The sequence below is a fragment of the Prionailurus viverrinus genome, chromosome C1 (genome assembly GCF_022837055.1).
Source record: "Prionailurus viverrinus isolate Anna chromosome C1, UM_Priviv_1.0, whole genome shotgun sequence".
Classification (NCBI taxonomy): Eukaryota; Metazoa; Chordata; class Mammalia; order Carnivora; family Felidae; genus Prionailurus; species Prionailurus viverrinus.
This window is the reverse complement of record NC_062568.1, coordinates 115,767,074-115,775,684: the sequence shown is the minus strand read 5'-3', so window position 1 is coordinate 115,775,684 and position 8,611 is coordinate 115,767,074. Positions and strand designations below refer to the sequence as shown.

At 46.3% G+C, this 8,611-nt stretch overlaps 1 long non-coding RNA gene across 1 annotated transcript; it reads left to right on the top strand.

Annotated features, from left to right (window-relative positions):
- Positions 1-1,172: 1,172 nt before the first annotated feature.
- On the top strand, positions 1,173-6,879 carry LOC125173411 (uncharacterized). The gene is made up of 3 exons (XR_007155016.1): positions 1,173-1,214; positions 3,092-3,198; positions 6,729-6,879. It is a non-coding gene; the product is annotated as an uncharacterized LOC125173411 (long non-coding RNA).
- Positions 6,880-8,611: the final 1,732 nt, after the last annotated feature.

The window sequence follows — 8,611 nt, the reverse complement described above, 5'->3', positions numbered from 1 at the left end:
CACAAAACTGCTTTGAGATGAATGAAAATGAAGATACAATACACCCAAACTCATGGGTGACAGTGAGGGCAGTGTGAGGCCAAGCATATGACCGTTGTCACTCTCACCAATATTGGATTTCTTCTCCTATTATAGTCTTTAGAGCGTTTTTTTTGGTTTTTGTTTTTTGTCTTTTTTTCTTACCCAACTTGAGTGTTAGTCTCCTGAGGGCAGTGTAAGTCTCTCGCTTATACTCTCTGTTGTATCTCCAGTGCCTAGTACAGTGGGAGGGTCTGAAAGTTTGGTGGGATGAAAAAAAGTATCCTTATTGCTGCACTTGTGGGTATAAATGCATAGATTGTCCAATCAGGTATAGATTGTCCGATCACTACACTGGGCACCTGAAGCTAATGTGACAATGTGTGTCAACGATACTTCAAAAAAATTAACCTTAGAAGCTCTTTCTTCTGTCTATGGTGGGTTTCTCAAACTCAGCAGCATTGATGTTTTGGGCCAAAGAATCCTTTGTTATGGTGGCTGGTCCTGTGCATTGGAGGGGGGTGCAGTGATATCCTCGGCTGCGACCCCGTCAAGGCGAGTGGCATCCCCCAGTTGTGACAACCAAAAATGTTTCTAAGCATTGTCATATGTGCCTTGGGGGACAAAAAAGCCCCTGGTGGAGAGACACTGGTCTCATGGCACCATCTTGCTCCTTCCTGAAGTTTTGACAAAGGACCTTACAGCCTCCTCCTGGATTTGATGCATTTCTTTCTCCTTCTCCTCCTCCTCCTCCTCCTCCTCCTCCTCCTCCTTTTTTAATGTCTGTTCATTTATTTTGAGAGAGAGAGAGAGAGAGAGAAAGCATGAATGCTTGTGGGGGAGGAACAGAGAAAGAGGGAGAGAGAGAGTCTCAAGCAGGCTCAGAGCTGTTAGCACAGAGCCCAACGTGGGGCTCAAACCCATCAACGCTGAGATCATGACCTGAGCTGAAAGTAAGAGTTAGCTGCTTATCCGACTGAGCCACCCAGGCACCCCTGATGCATTTCTTATTATGAGAATTGTTGGCCGTGGAGAGTTTGGGAGTGAGGAAGTTTTATTTTCGAATGCTCCATTATATGTGCAGTTCATCCTTTACTTCCTTTCTCTCCATTCACATTTAATCGCCGGGAATGAGCAGCAGCCAGATGGCACCACCAATATTCTGCCTGGAAATTGCAGATCATCAAGCTCGTTAGGTATGTGTCCTAGTTTCCATGCTACTGCAGGTGAACGTATTACCAAAATTTGTGCCACAGCAGAGAAACAGTGCCCTTTCTTCCAGCGCCCGTAGCGTTTTCCTTTAAGCCCTCACTGCCAGACTTCTAGAGGCAATCAGGCTTCGCAGAGAACAGTATCTTCAAGGTTCTTCCAACCCCCAGCCACTTCCCAGTTAAAAAGCCACTGCTGAGCAAAATTAGCTTTGTGAGACCAACACCCCACTTCCAGGTACCCAGCTCTGTTCTGGTTAACCACTGCTGCATAAAAAATTGCTTCCGAACATAGTGCCTTAAAATCACAATCATTTTCTGTCTCTTCTGGATGCAGAAAGGGTGCGGCTTGGCAGTTCTGTCTCAGGGTCTCTGGTGAGGTTGCCGTCCGGTGGCTGGCGCTGAGATGGTGGGGATGCGAGGTGGCTGAGTGTCTCCCTTTCTCTGTGTGGTTTGAAGAACCCTCTAGGCCATCACTCAGCATGGGCTTGTTTGGACTGCACTGAGCAGAGCAAGACGAAGCCCACAGCATTGTGTGAAGTCACACAACACAGCTTGTGTCATACTCTCCTGATCGAGGCAGTCCCAAAGATCTGCCCAGGTTCAAGGAGAGGACATGGACCCCCCACTTTGATGGGAGAAGTATCGAACTCACTTTGTAAGAACAGCTTGTGAGTGGGAAATATTGTTGAGGTCATCTTTGGAAAATACAATCTGCCACGGCAAACATATTCAAGTGTATTACACAAGAAGGTTATGTTAGCTCTTTAGGAAAGAAGAGGCAGAAAGGTGGAATAGGAAGGAACATGTGTGGACTTGGCTTAATGCTCTAGCTGTTGGGTTGGGTGGTAGCCAGGGTCATCTACTAACCAGATTTTGAACCATTCCAAATCATAGTGTGAGTGGTATTTCCAGAGTTGTACAAGATGGCAACCCTGGGTGGGCCCACAAATCAGATGTTTATTATATGTTAATATAATTTATTAGAATAAAAATGACAAATAATATAAAATGAATACATAAAAAGAAAAAAATAAATACACAAAATAAAAAAGGGGAAAAGAATAGTCTAAGTTTTAGTCAGTCAGAGAGTCAACAGCATTGTGGGAGCAGCCCAGAGCCACTTCCTGGGAGCAGTTCTGATATACAAGGGCTCTCTGGAGACATGAATACCTCACTGTGGTAGATCCATGGGAGCGCTGCTCGACTCAGAGCCATTCTTCCTTCTCTGGGGACAAACGGAGGTGAGTCTGGGTGGCCTTGTCTCAGGCCCAGGGTTGGCTGGCTGATCTAGAGGTCAACACCTGACCCCTCCATGCTTGTCAGAGAATAAGAACCTGGCTCTGACCACAGGGATGATCATCTGACCAAGCCAGGCCTGGTAGTTATTCCTCAGAATGTTTCCAAGCTGGAATTAGTAGTAGGAGCCAAAGGTTTTGAAACTTTTGGGCCCTCAGCCGCTAGGCCACCCATGAGGGACGTGCAGTCAGCGAGAGAATGAAGCAGCAGGCAGCGAAAAGCAGGGAAGACAGTGGATGGCGACCTGGCCGGCCACCCCTGAGGCTGGCCCCTCCTGGGTGTGGTGTGCAGCCTTCCTTTGGTTACGTGACTCCAGCATCCTCCCAATAACTTTCCCTTTTGGCCTGGCCTCATTTCAGCTGGGCTTCTGTCACTTGTCCTCACAAGGTTAGGGAGAACACATCCACCTTGTGACTAAGGAATGTCACGTAGCCATGTTTCAGCATGCAGATTGAAAGTGAGCACCAAAGTACGAACGCATTTCTAAATAAAAAAGTAAACCTTTGAGGTCCATCAGAGAGGCCTGAAGGCAAGTATTCATTTATTCATTGTATTCATTCTTTCAGCCAACGTCTATTGAGTACCTGCTGTGTGCCTGGCTTTTATAAGCTCTGGCTATTCATAGATGGATAAACTCACCATGATGCCAACCGTCATGAAGCTTCATAGTCTGGTGAGAGGCAAGCATTACATGAAATTAGCCAACATATAATTATGTAATTATAAATTCTGATCAATGTGCTGAAGAAAAAGGGTAAGATGTTATGAGAGAATAATAGGAGGGGCAGGTTTGGGAGCAGGTGAGCAGAAAGGTATCTCTGGGGGAGGGACACATAAACCAAGACCAAGAGGGGAAAGGAGTCAGCCAGGTGAAGAATGGAATGGAGAGCATCTGGGCAGGGGAAGACCATGTGAGCTGCTGCAATGGAGAAAATGATAATAATAAAAACACGTGGTGCTTACTATGTGCCAGGCCTTCTTAAAATTAGTCCTTGGGGCACCTAGGTGGCTCAGTCAGTTGAGTATTTGACTTCGGCCGAGGTCAGGATCTCGTGGTCTATGAGTTCGAGCCCCACATCGGGCTCTGTGCTGACAGCTCGGAGGCTGGAGCCCGCTTGGGATTCTGTGTCTCCCTCTCTCTCTGCCCCCTCCCACTCATGCTCTGTCTCTCTCTCTCAAAAATAAACATTAAAAAATGTAAAAAAAAAAAGTTAGTTCTCACAACAATGCTGTGAGGTAGTTACTGGTATTATGGTTTTTTTGTTTTGTTTTTTCCTTTTCAGAATTGGAAACCAGGGCTAGAGAGGGTTAAGGAAGCTGACCAAGGTCACACAGCCAGTGAATGGTAGAGCTGAGATTCTTACCCGGGAGGAGGCCCCTGAGGTTGGAACCGGAAAATGAGGACAGGATCCACAGGAGGTTGGGCTGGGGCTCGGAAGAGAGTCCGGGTCCTGTCCAGCCTTGTAGGCCATGGAAAAGGAGTTTAAATTTTATTGTGTCATGACAAACTATTGAAAAGATTTAAGCAGGAGAGTGCATGATGTAATGTACAGGTAGAAAAGCTAGTAAAGTCATAGGATACAACATCAATACACAGGAATCTGTTACATTTCTATACACCAGTAATGAAATATCAGAAAGAGAAATTAAGGAATTGATCCTGTTTGCAATTACACCAAAAATAATAAAGTACCTAGGAATAAACCTGACCAAAAAGGTGAAAGACCTATACTCTGAAAACTATGAAACACTGATGGAAGAAATTGATTGACACAAAGAAATGGAAAGACACCCCATGCTCATGGATTGGAAGAACAAAATATTGTTAAAATGTCTATACTACAGAAAGCAATCTACATATTTAATGCAATCCCTATCAAAATACCAACAGCATTTTTCACAGAGCTAGAACAAACAATCCTAAAATTTTGATGGAACCACAAAAGACCCCAAATAGCCAAAGCAACCTTGAAGAAGGAAAACAAAGCTGGGAGCATCACAATTCTGGACTTCAAGATGCATTACAAAACAGTAGTGATCAAAACAGTATGGTCCCGGCACAAAAATAGACACATAGGTCAATAGAACAGAATAGAAAACTCAGAGATGGACCCGCAACCATAGGGTCAACTAATCTTCGACAAAGCAGGAAAGAACATCCAATGGAAAAAAGACAGCATCTTTAGCAAATGCTGTTGAGAAAACTGGACAGCAACATGCAAAAAAATGAAATTGGGCCACTTTCTTACACCATACACAAAAATACATTCAAAATGGATGAAAAACCTAAATGTGAGACAGGAAACCATTAAAATCCTAGAGGAGAACACAGGTAGTAACCCCTTTGACATCAGCCATAGTGAAATTACTAGATATGTCTCCCCAGGCAAGGGAAACAAAAGCAAAAATAAACTGTTAGGAATTTATCAAAATAAAAAGGCTTCTGCACAGTGAAGGAAACAATCAACAAAACTAAAAGGTAACCTACAGAATGGGAGAAGATATTTGCAAATGATATATCTGATAAAGGGTTAGATCCAAAACAGATAAAGAACTTATAAATCTCGACACCCCAAAAATGAATACTCCAATTAAAAAAGTGGGTAGAAGGCACGAATAGACATTTTTCTGCAGAAGACATCCAGATAGCCAACAGACACATGAAAAGATGTTCAATGCCACTCATCACCAGGGAAATACAAATCAAAACCACAATCAGATACCACCTCACACCTGTCAGAGTGGCTAACGTCAACAACACTAGAAACAACAGGTGTTGGTGAGGATGCAGAGGAAGGGGAACCCTCTTACACTGTTGGTGGGAGTGCAAACTGGTGCAGCCACTCTGGAAAACAGTATGCAGGTTCCTCAAAAAGTTAAAAATAGAACTACCCTATGATCCCGCAATTGCACTACTAGGCATTTACCCAAAGAATACTAATGCAAAGGGATATGTGCACCCTGATGCTTATACTAGCATTGTTGACCATAGCCAAATTATGGAAACAGCCCAAGTGTCCACTGACATGAATGGATAAAGAAGATGTGGTGTGTATATATACGATGGAATATTACTGTGCTGTAAAAAGAACGAAATCCTGCCATTTGCAACGATACGGATGGATCCAAAGAGGATAATGCTAAGCAAAATAAGTCAGTCAAAGACAAATACCATATGATTTCACTCATATGTGGAATTTAGGAAGCAAAACGAATGGTCATAGGGAAAAAGAGAGCGAGAGAGACAAACTAAGAAATAGACTCTTAATTACAGAGAACAAGCCGGTGGGTGGGGAGGGGTGTAATAGGTGAGGGGGATTAGGAGTGCTCTTGCTGTGATGAGCACAGGGTGATGTAGGGAAGCACCGAATCACTGTTTCATACACCTGCAACTGATATTACACCGTGGGTTAACTAACTGAAATTTAATTAAAAACTTAAAAAAAACCCAGAAAAGCCAGTGATGAATTTTATTATTTTTGAAAAATACACGAATTACATTTTATGGCTGTAAAACCCACACATTGTTCATTTGGAATGCACAGAAAAGCACAGAGTGGAAAATAAAAATCACCTTTAATCCCACTGCCTGAAGACAAGAGGTAATTGCTGTTAACCTTGGCACATAGTTTTATTTTTTTATTTTTTTTTTAAAGTTTATTTCTTTTTGAGACAGAGAGAGACAGAGCATGAACGGGGGAGGGGCAGAGAGAGATAGAGAGAGAGAGAGAGAGAGACAGAATCGGAAGCAGACTCCAGGCTCTGAGCCATCAGCCCAGAGCCCAACGTGGGGCTCAAACTCACAGACTGCGAGATCGTGACCTGAGCTGAAGTCGGACGCCCAACCGACTGAGCCACCCAGGCGCCCCTACCTTGGCACGTAGCTTTCCAATCATCGATGAATGTTTGTATTCTAACTGTAGCCCAGTTGGAACGATCACCCTATACACATTGTTTTGTCAACCAGCCCTTAAGAAACAGAGAATGTCACCTGGTGGTTTTGGTCCAGCAGACGAGAACCTGAGGGGCTGGCTGGGGGCTGGAGAGAAGCCTGTGGTGTTCCCAGCAGGAAGACAGGGTCAGGGTCTGGGCCATGGGGTTAGGGCTCCACTTTAGAGACACCTGTGAGCTCCCTGAAGATTTGAGTCTCCCTGAGTTCTCCAGGGAACAGGTAGAGAGCCAACACCTTTTCTTTCGCTGCAGGCCTTCTCCACAAAGACCCAGCTGTCCCGTGCGACTCATAACGTGGGAGATTGTCCTGTGCTGCTCTGCGGGCCTCTCTTCCGCGCTCCCTAGGTCACGATTCTGGTGTGAGAGGATGCTACCCATCACATACCTCGGCCTACCCCACCTGCTCATAATTACAGGATGTCACGGTTTTGTACTAGGCATGGTGGCAAGTACTTTTTATATGTGTCATGTTAATTATTCCAACCTACACTTCTCTGAGGTAAGTCGCATCAGTCCTTTGACTGTTGAGGAAACTGACATTCAGAGATGTAACAACAGCCGGAAAGGTGGCGGAGCCAGTGAACCTAAGGATGTCAAACCTTAGGTTGTGGTTAAACAAGGTTTAACCATGTGTTAAACACTCCCATGTGTTTAACCTCTTCTGCATACGGACTGTGTCGCCCAAGAGCACTCTGTTATCATCCTGTTTTGTTGGTGGCAGAAGTGCCCGCTCTCCATCTGACTCAGGGATTGGGCCCGGCTGAGGTATGACTCCAGGTTACTGGTGAGGCCGAACCCAGCCCTAACGCTGTGGGTATTTAAGACGTGCAAACAAGGGGTAGGTGTTTGGAAGGCAGATAGACGAATGCCAGAACCCCAGGCTCAGGGAGGACCGTGCAGGTCCAGCAGGGAGAGAAAGTTGGTTGGGGGAGGCAGGACCACCTCCTGCTTGGAGAGCAGGCCTGACAGTCTGAATCCTCATGCCCATCGGAGCCTCGGCCACAGCTGGATCAGGTTAGAGTAACCTCCCCCAAACCAACTGGGAAAACCCCCAGGGTGCTAGGCCACTCAGGCAGCTGCCCGGGAGGACGACCGCCCCGGCTGCTGCCCTGTCTCCTCCATTCATGGAAAAGTACAGGCCTTCAGGCAAATGCCTGGCTGCCCTCTGCGCTCACAACTGCAAGCGCTGACTCGTTTGTCCTTGGTCCAGGGCTGGAGGAAAATAGTTTCCCAAAAAAGCAGCTTAAAAAAATGTGGAAAATATCCACACCCCAAGTGTCTGCAGAGCGGGGGCGGGAAGTCTCCTAGACGGGCTTGCAGCCGGAGATTCCGCGGTCCTCTTGCGAAGAGGCAGGGAAGGAATGTGAAACCCTATCACCCGAAGGGGGAAAAATGCACAGTGTGCCTTTCACTTTCTGCCTGCGCTTGGAGGCAAGGGGGGGCATGGGTCATGCTGGGAAGTTGTTGCCTCCTGAGGGGCTGCCTCGGACGGCAGGGGTTCAGTGGGTGGGTGAGTCAGGATACCTGCTCTGGTCCCCAGATGCTCAGTGGGGACCTGGAACATGCATCTATTTTCTCAAGGATGCTGGGACTGCTTGGCCTCCCAGTGCTAAACCTACTCTCTGTGACCAATCCTCACTTCCTACCTTATGCAGTGATTCACCGCTTTACACATGATCTCATTTGACACTTGCTGTGAGTGAGGAGGTGAGGTATAGACCCAGGATACTACTGGGTCTGTTGTACAAAAGAGAGACTCAGGTTCAGGAGGGGAGGTGTCTGCTTAGGGCCACATAGACCTCAGTCTCCCGTGAGTCCAGTGTCCTTTCTCCTAGACCATGCGTGTGCTGCCCCTAAGTCTTGCACCTTAGACACCCTATGGGTCCCTGCTGCATTATCTCAGAAGTGGGAGGTGCTGGGGGGTGAGGGCTTTGGGGTCAGGAGCCTGACCTTTGTGGCACTGTGCCTGGCCCATAGGTGGCCTCTTGATTGTGTGAAAGAATGAATGTGTGACCTTGGGCAAGTCACTTTAATCTCTCCGTGCCTCAGTTTCCTCATCTGCACAACGTTAAGTGTGGAGTGGGATAGTCTCTGAAGTCTGAGCTCCTTCCCATTATCAAGCTTTGAGGTGCTAA